The 15,550-nt window shown below is 43.4% G+C and overlaps 1 long non-coding RNA gene across 1 annotated transcript; it reads left to right on the top strand.

The window, feature by feature from the left end:
- The first annotated feature begins 10,151 nt into the window (after positions 1–10,151).
- LOC128104722 (uncharacterized) lies at positions 10,152–15,448 on the top strand. The gene is made up of 3 exons (XR_008216061.1): positions 10,152–10,269; positions 14,330–14,396; positions 14,966–15,448. It is a non-coding gene; the product is annotated as an uncharacterized LOC128104722 (long non-coding RNA).
- The last annotated feature ends 102 nt before the right edge of the window (positions 15,449–15,550 follow it).

Raw genomic sequence — 15,550 nt, 5'->3', positions numbered from 1 at the left:
GAAGGTCTGTTTCTACACAAGTACGGGCTCTGATTACTTCCTTCTCATAGTGAAGCCAAAGCATTTTGTTAGAGGTTTCTAAAGGACTACCTGTTTGTATTTTAAAGATGATGTTCGACTACCTGGCTACATCTTTTCCCTTACATTAGCTACAGGTATAGGTGAGTGTCATTTTGACCTATGATATGAAAGTATTTTGAAAGAAAAATGGTTGGAACAAACCATCCATAGCATGAGTAAAAACATAAACACAGAGACTGGAGCTGGTGCTCCCATTCGCTGTTGAGCCAATCAAATCTGTGCTGCTGAGTCATCTTCTGTCCTGTGCTTCTTATTTTCCAAGTTTAAATTCATACCAACCTCCACAGTAGAGAATAGGTCTGGGGGCACAGAGCAAACAGCCCCATATGTCAATCACAATATAGTAGGCCTAAGCGTTTTTTTCCTGGGATGTCTGGGTGTTTGTGGAAAGGTAGGGACCATGCTAAGTTCTGGTACCAGTATCCATCTGCTGGTCAAGAGCACCTTTCTGTGTTGTACCAGGCAGGTCTCTCTCCAAGGTGTAGAAAGTGTCAGGAGTATACTTGGATGTCTGAGCCATGGGGATGGTAGAGTTCGTTTGAATGGATCCTCTGAAGGGTGATGAAGTGCTGCTCCAAGTGGTTATCATGTGGCCAGAGCCATTGTAGGCAGTGAATAGAGAAGAACTAGAATGATGGGCACGGTGCAGTGGTGGCAGCAGGTCCGAATAAGCAGTCTGGTTCCAGATCTTCACTACCCATCTCACGGGCAGTCTGCCCCTCTGATTCACTAGTGCCTTTGTGCTGGGGCAATGTTTGCCAAAGTGTACAGGCAAAAGTCCACGAGGCCTCAACCCTACACAAGAAACTATTATAGGCAAGCTGGGAGTGGGAGAGGTAGCCTTCTCCAGGGAAGAGCAGAACAATTGGTTGTCCAGTGCCAAATGGACAGCCCTGAAAATATATGTAAAAATAACATTATAGGACTGAGCAGGACCTATGCATATATGCATGCAATAACAATTAGTGAATAAAGAGGCCATGGATTTGAAGGAGAGTGGAGAGAGTTATAGGGAGGGTTTGGAGGGAGAAAAGAGAAGGAAAAAAAGGCTGTAATTATCCTACACTCTCAAAATAAAAATAAATAAAATAAAAACTGAAGGTAGACTATTTGGGGAGGGAGAGAAGAGACCAGTGAATGGGGGGGGGCAGAAGGGGGTAGGGGGTAAATAAGAGTAAAGTATAAGGCTATGAATATATGAAATGTTACAAAGAAAAGTAATAATAATATTTATCATTAATAATAAATAATAATACTAATAGAGAGCAGTGTTGGAAGTCTGGAAGAGGAAATGAATTGTGGCTTGTGAAAATCCTAACAAATTGTATTTTTAAAACTGTATTTGGGCTGGAGAGATGGCTCAGTTGATCAAGTGCCTACTGTGCCAGCACAAGGATCTGAGTTCAAATCTCAGAGCCCACAGAAAAAGCAGAAGATCGCTGTAGGCTCCTGTAATCCCAGCACTGGGGAGGCAGAAACAGGCAGATTCCTGAAACGTATTGTCCAACCCGCTTAACCAACTCAATGATCTCTAACTTCACACAAAGACTGTCTCAAAAGTAAATAACTAGAGAATAATGGGGGCGGAGATTGACCGTGGACCTTTCCACACACCCAGCAGCACACATCCACTGTGTTTGAAACACACAGGACAGAATGAAGAAAAAGAAGAGACTGACAGCCCAGCAAAGATGGTATAATGCCAGTCAATAGCTTATTTGCCTTGTTTTCCCTTGGAATACAAACATCAGAATGTAAAGAATAAAACATGCCGTGGGAAATATAAACCAAGAGAAATACAGAGCCAACAGGTGGTGGTAACGTTATTAGACCACCTCAATATTAAAAAAGGATTTCAGGTCTGTACATTACAGATTGGGGAGCTTGAAGTGAATTTATCTGACAAAATATATAAGATACTATCTAAAAGATGCTTGGTAATTCTTAAAAAGAAGCCAAGGTGTGTGTGTGTGTGTGTGTGTGTGTGTGTGTGTGTGTGTGTGTGTGTGTGTAGAACGTGTCTGGGGCTCACTCGATATGCAGTGGAGAGCAAGCTGGAGCTCACATGGCAGGGAGGATCAGTGATCAGTGCGGGGGGAGGGGGGTTGGAAGCTGTGTTAGTTTCTACCCCTGTGAAAAGAGCAGTGTCAATTCTGAAGGAGGAAAGCTTTCCTTGACTCCCGGCGTCAGAGGTTTCAATCCATGCTCGATTGCTGCCATTGCTTTTTGACCTGTGGCAAGGCTGTGTGTCTTGGTTGGAGCTTGAGGCAAAGGAAGAGGCTAGTGGCAGGCAGAAGATGAGGGCGGGGCACGGTCACTACATACCCTTCAAAAGCACACCTCCAACATGATGATTAATCTTTGTTGTCAACTTGAGGGAATTTAGAGTCTCCTATGAGACAAACTTCCGTGTTTGTCTGTGAGGGTGTTTCCATAGAGGTTAAGTGAGATGGGATGTTCCATCTTGAATGAGGGCAACACCATTACATAGCCTGGTGATGGACTGAGTACAAAGCAGAGAGCAGGTAAGTCATCATCGTTCATTTCTCTGCTTCGTGACTATGGTAGCAATGTGAACATATGCATCTATTTCTGCTGTTAAGCCTTCACCATGATGAGCTGTGTCCCTTCAAACTGTGAGCCTGAATAAATCTTTTTCTAAGTTTCTCTTTGTCATCCTCTGCTTCAGAAGTGAGTAATGTAACAATACACCCAATGGCCTAACCTCCTCCCCTTGTATGTCTCCTACAAACATTCCGCCATGTCCTAATAGTGCCCAAATCTTCAACACATGGACCTCTGGCTGATGGTCTAGACCCAAACTGTAGTGCCGAGGGTGTGACTCAGTGGCAGAATGCTACCTAGTCTACTGCAGGCCCTAGGTCCAGTCCTTGGTACTACAAACAAACATGTACACAAACTATTTGACAAAGGTCAGCAGACTAAAGAGAGCAGAAGAGGACAGTCTGAGCCCCAAGTTCAGAAAGATGACAGAGGGGGATCTGGGAAACAAAGCCAAGTACAGAGAGTTCTGCCAAGATGCACTTAAAGGTGAGGAAACAGAGGAGTCAAAGAATCTTGGGGGGGGGATTGAAGTTGGGGTTACACTTAAGCCAGAGCTGTGGCCTCAGCCTGGTCAGGCACTCGGAGGCAAGCTAATTTGTTAGTAGACAAATGCATAACCCATAAACACTGCCTTACATCACAGCTAAATCCTCCCTGATTATGGAGCTTGTAAATGACACAGGGAAATTTGATGCCTAAATAACCAATGGTTGACAATGATCTACAGAATGTTAAGTTGGACTAATTTTACACCTCTGTACTGTGGTGTTTTTAAATTGAAGACACGGGTTTGTCATAGTACAGATTGCTTTCAAAATGCTTCCTATGGGTGAGATAGAAAAAGAAATGTGCCGGGCGGTGGTGGTGCACACCTTTAATCCCAGCACTTGGGAGGCAGAGGCAGGCAGGCAGATCTCTGTGAGTTCGAGGCCAGCCTGGGCTACAGAGTGAGATGCAGGAAAGGTGCAAAGCTACACAGAGAAACCCTGTCTCGCAAAACCAGAAAAAAAAAAAAGAAAAAGAAAAAGAAATGCAATGAATTTTCATGTGGTTAATTATAGGACCAGTTGTTTCAATGAATCCAACTAGGAGAATTGAATGAGGGCTAGAGAGATGGCTCAGTTGGTAAAGTGTTTGCCTTGTAAGGTAAGCAAGCATGAGGCTCTGGATTGGTTTCCCAGAATCCATCTGAAAATGCCAGGCATGTTGGTGTTGGTGTGTGCTTGTAATTCCAGTGCTGGCAGAGGAGAGGCAAGACTGTCTCTGGGGCTCCACGTCCAGAGAGCCTAGCCTAATTGGTGAGCTCCAGGCCAACAACAGACTGTCTCCAAGAAAAATGGACGGTGTTCCCAAGGATGACATTGAAGACTGGTGGGACGGAGATTGAGAAACTGTATTGTGAGGCTATAATCTGAGCCTACAGTTCAAAACGGTGAAGCTGGAGAGGATATGACTGCCATCCAAGTATGAAGCCAGAGAGAAGGTTGTTATGGAGTTATTGTCCTCTGGAGACTCCATGTCAGAAAGAAGGGACAGAGTCTGAACCCAGGGAAAGAAATCAAAGGTTGGAGGAAGCCGGGCAGATGGCCAGTCTCCACAGCAGAAGAACGAGCAGGGCTAGGCCTGCCCTGAAGAGGCCAGGGCAGAGGGAGTTCAAATGGATGAAACTGGGCCCTTCTGTAACTCACCCCAGGAGCACCGAGCATCTGCCAGCTGTTCCTTTGAGGTGCAATTTGGCAGCATCCACTAGGCCAAGACAGGTCGGTACCAGGAATGCTTCAGTTCCCTTCGGCTGCATCATTTAAGCAATTTAATTAGTCTCTTGAGTCTGTAGGCTTACTGGGTTCGATTGGAAGTTCTTTGGCTCTGCGTAGTGTTGTTTGGGCCTGTAGTCAAGCAGAGATTCCTCTAGGCTATAGCATCCAATGGCCTCACTAGGGGCTGGAAGCCCATTACCACAGCATCTGAATTCTCCTCTTTATAGAATCACCACATGACATACACAGCAAGTTGGGTCTCAAGATGGGCATTCTGAATACTCAAAAGTGTAATCTGGCCGGGCGGTGGTGGCTCACGCCTTTAATCCCAGCACTCGGGAGGCAGAGCCAGGCAGATCTCTGTGAGTTCAAGGCCAGCCTGGTCTACAGAGCAAGATCCAGGACAGGCACCAAAACAACACAGAGAAACCCTGTCTCAAAACAAAACAAAACAAACAAACAAAAAAAAGTGTCATCTGTAGACCTCTAATTTCAAGCCTTGGATTTCATATGTCTATAGCATTTAATTGAGTAAACCAAGTCTGAGGGACAGCTCTGATTCAAAGGGAAAGGAAATAATTCCCAACTCCAGTTTGAAGAATGAGAAAGAATTTGGGGGCCTTCTTTGGCTAGGGAATATTCTATCATGGAATTATATCCCAAGCCCATTGCAAATTTCTTTAATAACAAGGAAAATGGAGGATGCAGAGGGTGTAAGGAAACAGACTTTCAGAGACTTGTTGCTAAAGTGGAAATAATTGCTTAATAAAGAATGTTATAAAGGTAATTTGAAGGCCACTGTGAAAAACTTCGCAATAAATGGGACATGGTCAAGTCTCTCTAAATAGTATTTTCTCTGGATGGTGACATTGTGGTTATTAATGCTGTGTCTGTCATCAAAATGTCTGAATGTTACATGGAGGCTGCTAGACCGTATTTCAGGAAGGACCTACAGGGATTCTGGCACTGGGACAGTAAACTACTGAAAAACAAATGCTAAGGAACTGCAAAGATATCGTAGGAATCTAGGAAATGGTTTTCTTCTGTTTTTCTCTTGCTTCACAGCATCCTCCTTCCATCTAGCTTCTTCCCTGTCTTTTCAGGGAGCCCATCTGAGATATGAATAGAGGAGGCTAACCCATCTGAGTAATGAATAGAGGAGGCTAACCTATCTGAGATATGAATAGAGGAGAATGGCCCATCTAAGGTATGAATAGAGGAGAATGGCCCATCTGAGATATGAATAGAGGAGGATAGCCCCTCTGAGATATGAATAGAGGTGGAGAGTCCATCTAAAGTGTGAATAGAGGAGGCTAGCCTAACTGAGATATTAATAGAGGGAAGTCTAAGAACACAGATCTGAAAGAGAAATATTTGGGGTCATTGTTGTTATACAACATTCTTACAATTAAGCTGTTTTTAAAAACTGCCTCTATTTTATTTTGTTTAAAAAATATAATACTTTTACTAATTCTTTGACTCATATGATACCCCCACAAGCTCACAACTTCTCAATACTAGAAATCAAAGAAAATGAGATCAATAAAAAGAGATTTCAGGGTCAGACTTTTTTAAAAAGGTCAATTACCCAGAATGACTGGATCAGATTAATGAGGAGAGGAAATCAGTTCAGGACCTAGACAAGAAAGTTATCAAAGTGGATGAAGTAGTCAGCAATTCAGAGGAGAAACTGAACACCACAGAGGGGAAACTTCAGCTTCCAAGTGAGGAACACTGCCTTTAAACAGCAGTCATGTGGTTAACAAGGCTGAGTGACTTTAGCTGGGGAGGAGCACCGGCCCATCACAGACTTTCATTTCCCATCACAACCTACACCTTTTCCCTCAGTGCCTAGACAGCAACATTGACTGGCAGGAGTCACTTCCTTATGTGTGAAGAAAACACATCTTTGTTATCAATGTGTCAGCCATGGAAAACAACAGTGTTGTTTTCTTGCAGGAAGTAGAGGAGTGAGGTCAGGAACATGGGGTAAGAAGTGTTAGGAAGGATATTTTATCTTAGCTGCATATTGGTGGGAAAGTTCTTATTTTCTGTGACTTGCCCTCTTGTCTGTGTCTTTTGCATAATATGGACAGCTTAACCATGTGTCATATTTTCTAGAATGTCTGTCTCCACTAGGTGGCAGACAGTGGTCATCACTTTGGGCAGGTGTACAGGACTGCTACTAAACTGGAGAGGAGGAACTTGCAAATAAAACAGGGCCTCATGCTGGGAGCTGATGGTCAGCCCAGTCGTTACTGGGACAATAATGCAACCAGGGCTTAACAGTAATGTCGTTAAATAAGCACGCAATGTCATTTACTACGATGGGAGCAATTTATAAGGAATTAAGCTTTTTCTGTCCAAAAGCATATTTAAATACATGTTAAAGCTATTACAGATTGACTCTGACTATATATACATGTATGGGTTTTTTTTTGTGTGTATGTAATGAATATATAAGGGTGTAAAAAGGTCATATAATATCATAGATATGGTGACTATATAGGGATATTGTGATGATTAGCTTAACTGTCACCTTGACACAGCTTAGATCACCTGGGAAGAGAGTCTCAATAAAGGATTGCCTAGATCAGGTTGGCATTCTAGACAGTTTGTGGGGGGGCACTATCTTCATTGTCTGATTGAGTAGGAAGACCCAGCCTGAGAGTGGGTGCCGCCACGCTCTGGTTTGAGACCCTGGACCGTGTAAGAGTAAAGCTAGCTGAGCACTAAACATGCACGCATTCATTTCTCTCTGCTCTTGACTGTGGATACCAGTTGACTCGCTACTTCAAGATCTTGCCGCTGTGATTTCCTTACAGTGATGGGCTGTAACCTAGGATGGGAAGCCAAAGCAGACCTTTCTCCCCAAAGCTGCTTTTTGTCAGGCTACTTGACCACAGCAACAGACAGGGAACTAGCGCGGTTATGCAGGAACAAATACTTTGAAATATTATTCAGAAACTGGGATCATAAATCAGAAAGTGTAGACGTATAGGAAAATCATGAGCCAATCAGCTAACCAATATTCACTGCACTGGCGCTTTTTTTTTTTTTTTTCTGTTTTAAATGAGCCTCTAAACTCAGGTCCTCATGCTTGCAAGACAAGCACTTGGCTGACGTCGTCATCTTCCCAGTCCCATGAGGACTGCTTTGGTCTTTGGGATATGTAGAAACATATCCCTATATAAAATGCTTCTCTCTTCTCAGACGTACAAAGGGCAAGCTTCAAGGTAGGGCACCAAGTGAGTATTCCGACGGCAGTAGGCCAAATGACAGATGTTCGTGTCCTCAATTCCAGAAACTGTGAGTATGTTCTTTACACGGTGAAAGGGACTTCGTAGGTGTCAAGGTTAAGTCAAGGATCTTGAGATGAGATCTGAGTTATTGGGGTTACTCCAATGATCACAAGGGTCCCTACAAGAGAGAGAAAGGGGGAGGGAGAGGGAGGGTGAGAGAGACAAGAGACAGAGAGAGCAGAAAGGAGATGTGAGGAGAAAGCAGAGTGTGGAGAGATGTGGGGCTGCAGCAGCTGGAGAAGCAGGCAAAGGATTCTGCCCTGCAGCTTACAGGGACAGTGTAAGACAACACATTTGTGCTGTGTTAAGTACCTAAGTTCATGGTTTGTTGTACCAATAATAACACAGAGGAAGTTCTTTGTCTTCTGTTACTGATAAGTGCATCATTGCACATAACAAAATCGATCATACCTATTCCTGTGCTGTGATTACAAGATCATCATTGAAAGACCTTTCTTTCTGTCTGTATGTTGGGGGTTGAAACCAGGGCCTGAGGTATGCTAAGCATGTGCTCTCCTACTGAGCTGTGTGTTACTGAGCTCAGCTGTGCAGGGCTTTCAGACTGTTTTTTTTTTTGCTTGTTTTGGTGTGTGTGTGTGTGTGTGTGTGTGTGTGTGTGTGTGTGTGTGTGTGTATTTGTGTGTGTGTTTTGCCCAGTGATATGCCCAGTGACAATTTCTTTTGCTATGCTCAGTGGCCTTGAGAATTTAGTGACTCTGAAAGATTTGGAATCTGCTAGAGCACAGACCAACTATGCAGTAAAAGTACAGCAGCCTCACGAGGAATTGAGAATTCCGCAGCTGTTCTACAGACAATCTTGGATTTATTAAATCCCAGCTCTACTGTTTATAGCTCTGTCCTTTTGGGGAAGTTGTTGCATTTCTCTGAAGCTGTATTTTTTTTTTCTGTGCTATGCAGATTATCTTCAGGAGCAAATAAGGTAAGGCATGGAAAACACTTAGCATTATGCTGGCATGTAGTCCATAAGTGGTCTTTCCCTTTTGTGGTCATGAAGTTACATTAGACATGCTCTTGACAGAAGGGAGATGTGTACTAGTATTCCTATGGCAATGGTGGCAAAACTTTGAAAAATATTTAAACAAGAGAAGCTAGTCGGGCACAATGGCACACATCTGTAACCCCACCATAGGGTAGGCTATGGCAGGAAGGTCATGAGTTTGAGATCAGTCTGGGATACATAGCAATAATTTGTCTCAAAGGAGATAGAAATCAATAGAGATAAGATAGATAGATGGTAGACAGATAGACGGATGGATAGATAGATAGATAGATAGATAGATAGATAGATAGATAGATAGATGATAGATTGCATTACAAGGTTAAATCAGAGGGCAATCAGTAGCAGAATAGAGAAGTGACCATGGATAATAGGACCTCAGAGGCCAGCATTCTCCTTTGATATACATGCCATGTGTAGTTGGTAGAAGAAGCTAAGAAATACTATTATTCTTTATTTCCAACTTCTCACAGTGCTGAGGAATCAAACCCAAGGCCAAACAATACTAGCAAACACTTGACCTTCATCTAAATCCCCAGCTCTTTACTTGATATTTCTGGTAAGGCCACTAAAAGTAAAAACAGATATTATGATAGAGAAAATGTAAAAAGTGGCCACACACACACACACACACACACACATCAGCACTTTTCTGTTGTTGTGATGAAATACCATAATGACAGACAACTCAAGGAAGACAGAGTTTATTTTGGTTTAGAATTCCGGATGGATTAGAATCTGTCACAGCAGGAAGGCAGGGCAGCCAGTAATGGGAATAGAGGCAGGAGCAAGAAATGGAGAAATTCTATCTTTGGCCACAAGTGTGAAACAGAGGGCAAACTGGAAGTGGGGTGAGGGTATAAAACCTCAGAGCCCCCCTCCACTGATGTGCTTCCTCCAGCAAGGCCAGACTTCCATAAACTGTTACCAAGTGGGAAAAAGATTCAAATACATGAGCCTAGAGGGGACATTTATCATTCAAACCGCCACAACATCCAAACACATACCTGCACATACATATATACATACTCAGACACACACTATTACACATACAAACACCGAGCCCCTGGAAAAATATCACACATACCAGGAAGACACCTTTCTCTTCCCTCCAGGCTCCATTTCTGAGGAATATTCTAGAATTTAGAACTAACCCAAATGATAGGTGGGAAGATAATGAATTCTAAGTTGAGGAAAAAAAATAATGATTTGCTTCTTTGAAAAATGCAACATATATATGTAAATGGAATTATTTTCAGCCATAAAAAGGAATGATGTTGTGTCATCTTCTAGAAACTGCACATAATCGTATTAGGAAAATTAAGTCATTCTCAGAAAGAAAAAGAGCACATTTCCTCTCATTTGTGGCTCTTAGATGTTTATTTTATTTTATTTATTTTATTCAGTATGTGTGCCTGAGTGCCTGCATGTGCATCATGGGCCTGTGGAAGTCAGAAGGGGGCATTGGATGCCCTGGGACTGGAATTACAGATGACGAGTCACCATGAATGTGCAGGAAACAAAACCCAGGTCTTCTGAAAGATCAGTAAGTATCTTAACTGCTGAGCCATCTCCCCAGCCCCGGGATCCTAGATTTTTTACCAACAGATAAAATCAAGAATGTGCAGGTAGCAGGAAAGTAGAAGTAAAATTGTCTACAGGAACAAAGGGGACTAATCTAGAAGAGGTGAAATGGAAAGGGTGGTGGAGTGTGGGGGAAATGTCCTCGAAGTGCATTATATACTTGCATGAATATGGCCTTATGCAACCCTGTGTAATACCAGAAAAAGAATTCTAAAACAAAACATAACAGAGGTATTCAAAGGTTATCATCAACTGGCAAGAGTCATGGTTGTTCTCATCAGACAGCCAGGAGATTCAGGAAGAGAGAGGATGGCATTATTTGCTCAGCAAGTCTGTACCCATGTGTTTGGTACCTGTTGCACATGTTGCATGCCACAGAGGCTCCCTTTCTGCCAGCCAGGCAGCCTGCCCATCAGCATTTCCAGAGAACCCAGCAACGCTGCCAAGTCAGGTACTGGTTTCAGCTGGTGTGATATATCTCTCAGCACCACCCACAAAACCCACACTCTATGGGAGCCAGAACCCTTCCAGAGACACGTCTGTGTTGGCAGGGGAAGCTCCCTGGAACTCTCCCAACATCTGCCTGGGACACATCTGCCAGCTCTTCAGGTTGAAAACACTCTCTGGGGATTGCCTTCAGGTGCTGCTGGGTCTTCTGACTTCAGTCTTTAGTGTCACAGAAAGTACCAGGTGGGTGACAGGTACGTGGAGGTAAGGGAGAGAGAACACGTGTCTTATCCCATCTGTGTTTTAAAAAATCCTGTGTGTTATGTCAAGTGAGAATTCCCAGTCAACTGTAAGAGCTCTTCTCCAGAGTACCAGTGTTGCTCTGGGCATCTGTGTCGATTACTTTTGCCATTGTTGTGACCAAATACCTTAAAAGAAACAACTTCAGGGAGAAGAGTTTATTTTGGCTATGACTCAAGGGACATAGTCCATCATGGCAGGGGAGGGAAGTGAGGAAGCTGGTCACATGGCCTCCATAGTCAGGTAGCATACACAGAGAGACAAACATTGATGTTCAGCTTTCTTTCCTCTTTTATTCAGCCCAGGCCCCCAGGCAGCCCATAGGATGGTGCTACCCACAGTTAGGATGCGTCTTTCCATCTTAATGAACCTAGAAATTTCGTCTAGAAAATGCCCACAGATACACTCAGAGACTTGTCTTCTTGGTGATTCCAGAGACTGTAAAGATGACAATACTGTCACTGCATCATTTTAAAAGAAAATTAAAATGACTCTGTTTTTGATTACAAGATTTTTGATGATCAATGTATGTTTCTGTAGGGACAAATAGTTGCTCAACTGACAAATGTTTCTACCGAATTACTAGCCTGGCTTTGAATTCCACATGAACGCAGACAGTGAGCAAACATGGTAGCTGGTTCTATTCAGACAGTGCCAGACAATGAAACACCTGCTCTGATTGTTGTTGTTGTTGTTCGCCTTTGGAAAACAAGGCAAAAAGTAACATCAGCTGACCCTTCTGATGTCTTCAGGAATCTATTAAAATGTACTGCGACAATCCAGGCGTGGGGGCACACTTCTGTACACCTGGTATTGGGGAAGTTAAGGTCAAAAAGTCAAGAGTTCAAGGCCAGCCTGTCTCAAAAGGCCAAAGGCTGGGCATGTTAGCTTAGTGGTTGAGCACATATGTCTAATATGTGCAAAGCCTCAGCTTCAATCCCTACAATGTGGTCTTAACCCTGTATTTTATAAAACTTAAACTTTTTTTAAGGGAGAGAAACTTTTAAGTGAGGATTGCTGGGATGTAGTGGGTAGCCATTCCAGCTTTGATCTGGAAGTCAAAGCTGGAATGGCTACCCACTACATCACACTGGAGAGGGTTGTAGGTATCTTTGAGTAGAATTTGAATAGAGGGTCCTTGAAGAAATAAGAGTTGGGAGTGAAAAAAAAGGTGTAATGGCAGAAAAATGGGTGAAAACAGGACTCTCCACACATCGTATGATGCTGGCAGCCACTAAGCCCTCAATGATTCTCTGCCTTTGCCTCCAAAAGCACGGGGACTACAAGTGACCATGTGATTGTCCCTGGATTTTTCCATGGGTGCTCGGTATTTGGACTTGGATCCTCAAAGTTCACAGAAAGCTCTTTTACCATCTTCCTAGCTCCTGATTTAGATTTCATTTATTCATTTTATTAGTGTATATTTATTGTGCATGATGATGAGTTTCAAAAAGACCGTTTATTTCAAGTATATCATATAGTTTCATCATTTACCCTCTCATACCCTCACACCTTCTTCATCTCCTTTGCTCTTTCCCCCCTCTGTTGGCCTCTTTCCTTACCCTTGTCTCCTTTTTCCTTTCATAGTATTAGAGGACATATATGTGTGGGGACACCTTAGCCCTCATTCAAATATGTCTCATTTGAGGGGCAGTTCAATCCCCCCATTCTTACGCATGAAGCCAACATCTGTCAACTGTCTTGGAAAATTTCACTGGGTCTTATTTTTATTATACTTACAAACACCCCCCAGAGGCCCAGGTGTGACATAGAGCAATAGAATATTGCAAATTACAAACGTGGGTGATCCGTTTTAAATGAGGTTACCTCCTGATACACCTGTAGTGAGTTGAAAACATTTACATGAAAGTTCATTTAATATGCCTAATATTGACCATCATGGCCTATCCTATCATGACCATGCTTATAACAAACATTTCCATTAGCCTATAGTCTGCAAAATCATCTAATCAAGCATCTATTTTTATAATGAAGCATTGAGTATCTCACACATATAGGTGGGTATTTTGTTGACACAATGGTATACTAAACACAAAATACAATATCCCAAAATACTTCCAATGTACCATACTCGAGCCGTGTATCCAGCCTTTTGCACTGAAACACAGTCATTTTCAAAAATTCATGTTCATGAGCCATTCGATTGGGTTTTAAAAATCAAAAAGATATTTCATAATGTTTTAATTAAGCTTACACTTTTATGTTGGGCTGCATTCATAGCCATCCTCAGCTATAGGTTGGACATACCTACTAGAGTGTTGGTTGTGTATGCACACAGTTCCCTGGTTGCTCTGAATCTGCAGATGAAGAGTAGCTGTCCTGTATCATGGAATAGCATAGCAACTAATATTTCTGGTCTGGGGGAAAAAATAAAACAAATCCCCAAACTCAAAGTAAGGTCTCTCTCAGATGTGCATTGCTTTGGTCCACTATAAAGTCAATGGGTTGTAAGTGGACCATTATGAGCTGAGGCCCTGTAACAGACAGTTCAGAACTTCTACCAAGGCATGTAGCTAGCTAGAGGGCAAATGTGGACTGCAGCCCAGCCCTCTCCTCCCCTAGCACCCTGCCCCACCCATCTACCCCAGGTGTCTTATGTCTCATTCCACTCATCAATAGATTGTTTCAGTGAGAGCTGCATTTAGCACAGTGCTAAAAGTTGTAAAACATGCTTGTCTTCAAAGAATTTCTGATCACATCCAGAAACTGACTAAAACGTAAACTAGGTGCTGTGTCAGCACCCGAGTTCAGGGAAGAGGGCGAAACCGTAGTCTAAAGCAAGCAAAATACACTTCTTCATAGTGCTGCCGAGAAACTCAGCTAGTGAACATCTGATAAAAGGTAAAACATATGGATGGGAAAGTTGAGTACGATCCTGCCTAGCATGGCAGGATAAAAGGAGTGTGAGAGAGGAAGAAGATGGAGGTCTGTTCCAGCCCCCAAATAACAGCAACCATTACCCTCCCCTCCCCAATAACCTGATTTTGTCCATTGCCATGTGAACTCTCTGCTCAGATAGGCATTCCTCCCTTGCGGGGAACAGTGGAAGTGATTGCCAGGGATCTGGTTTTCTTCCTTAGTGATAACAGTGGCGGTGTAAACAAGTTGTTTGTTACCAGGTTTCTATGTGCTCTCTGTGTAGAAATAGTGCCTGCTTTCTTCCTGCTGGTTGCTGCTTTTTAAATTGCTGGGTGATTAGGCTAATTAAATGATTAACGTTAATGACAAGGATCTTCCTTTTATTTATTTCACAGTAGCAGCAAGTTTGCTTGCTTGAACGCCTCTTAATTTCTCTGCTGAACAAGCAAAATTGCTCTAAGGGTAAGTGGGATGTTTTAAGAAGGAGTAGCAGCTTAAAGCAGAATACCCACTGTTGCCTTTGTTGTTGTTGTTAAGTGTATTCCTGGGTGCTTTGACCTAGCTACAATCTGTTGTGCTGATGCAGTTCTGTGATCTGATTCCCCCACCCAACCCCTGGCACCATGATACTTGCCATGTTTCTATAGATTTTATGATTATTATTGGTTGTCCAATGTTCCACAGGACATATGATGCTAGGGGTCGGGGGAGCCACTTCCCTGTTTTTGGGCACAGAAGCCCATTCATTCCTCACCTTATCTATTTAGATGGAATTGCCAGAGACATAGAATAAAGTCTTTATAGCAATTACCTTTTGCAAGATGGCCTAAATGCTTTAGCCCAGCTGCATTAGACATGTACAGGGTGAGTTGACTTCCCCTAGGTTCTAAAAGGTCAGGCATAGGCAGTGATCCTTCCTGGCAAGACAAGAACAGAAGCAACAATTTATAATCAAGATATATAACCTTCATTTCCAGGCTAACATCCACACAGGTCTAATTCTGCCTCTCTTTTCTGTTCCCCAATACTAGAATGGCATTAAAAGGGACAAGCAGCTCGTGTGCCGTAGACCAACAGTTGACATCCCTTACTTGTGACTCTAAGTATTGGGGGCCGGATACCAAGAGTAAGGTCGGGGTCCTGTCAACTTTAGGCCTCAGGTGAGTCTGGTGTGCTGATCCTCCATCTCTTGGCAACAAGGCTTAAGCAAGTCCATAAAGTGAAGGAAAAGTTGGGGATGATGGTGCTGGCAGCTACTGGCAGAGGAAAAGACTTGACCTAAAAGGAGTCTATTCACTGCATGCAGGACGGGAGGGCAAGACCGTGTTCAAGCGGGGCAAAGCAGAGTTTGCCTGGCTGTGCACACAGCTAGGGCAGGTCTGGAGCCCTTTCTTCCTGAGACCATGGGGACTCATTAGCTACTCTTGAGCTGGAGGCGGGCCTGGAGGTGGTGCCTGCAGGAAGCTGGCCTGCGGACAATTGTGGAGCCCAGGGGAGGCAAAGCTAGAGGTCAGGGATCACATGGTGAGTAGTGGGGGAACCAGGGACTGGGGGTAAGGGGGCTCCGAAGGGACGAGGAGGCGTGGCCTAGGGTACTGGCGTTGTGGGAGACTGCA

This window comes from Peromyscus californicus, unplaced genomic scaffold (assembly GCF_007827085.1).
Source record: "Peromyscus californicus insignis strain IS unplaced genomic scaffold, ASM782708v3 Scaffold_8__1_contigs__length_139910024, whole genome shotgun sequence".
Classification (NCBI taxonomy): domain Eukaryota; kingdom Metazoa; phylum Chordata; class Mammalia; order Rodentia; family Cricetidae; genus Peromyscus; species Peromyscus californicus.
The sequence above is the reverse complement of the archived record's forward strand: the minus strand, read 5'-3'. Positions and strand labels throughout refer to the sequence as shown.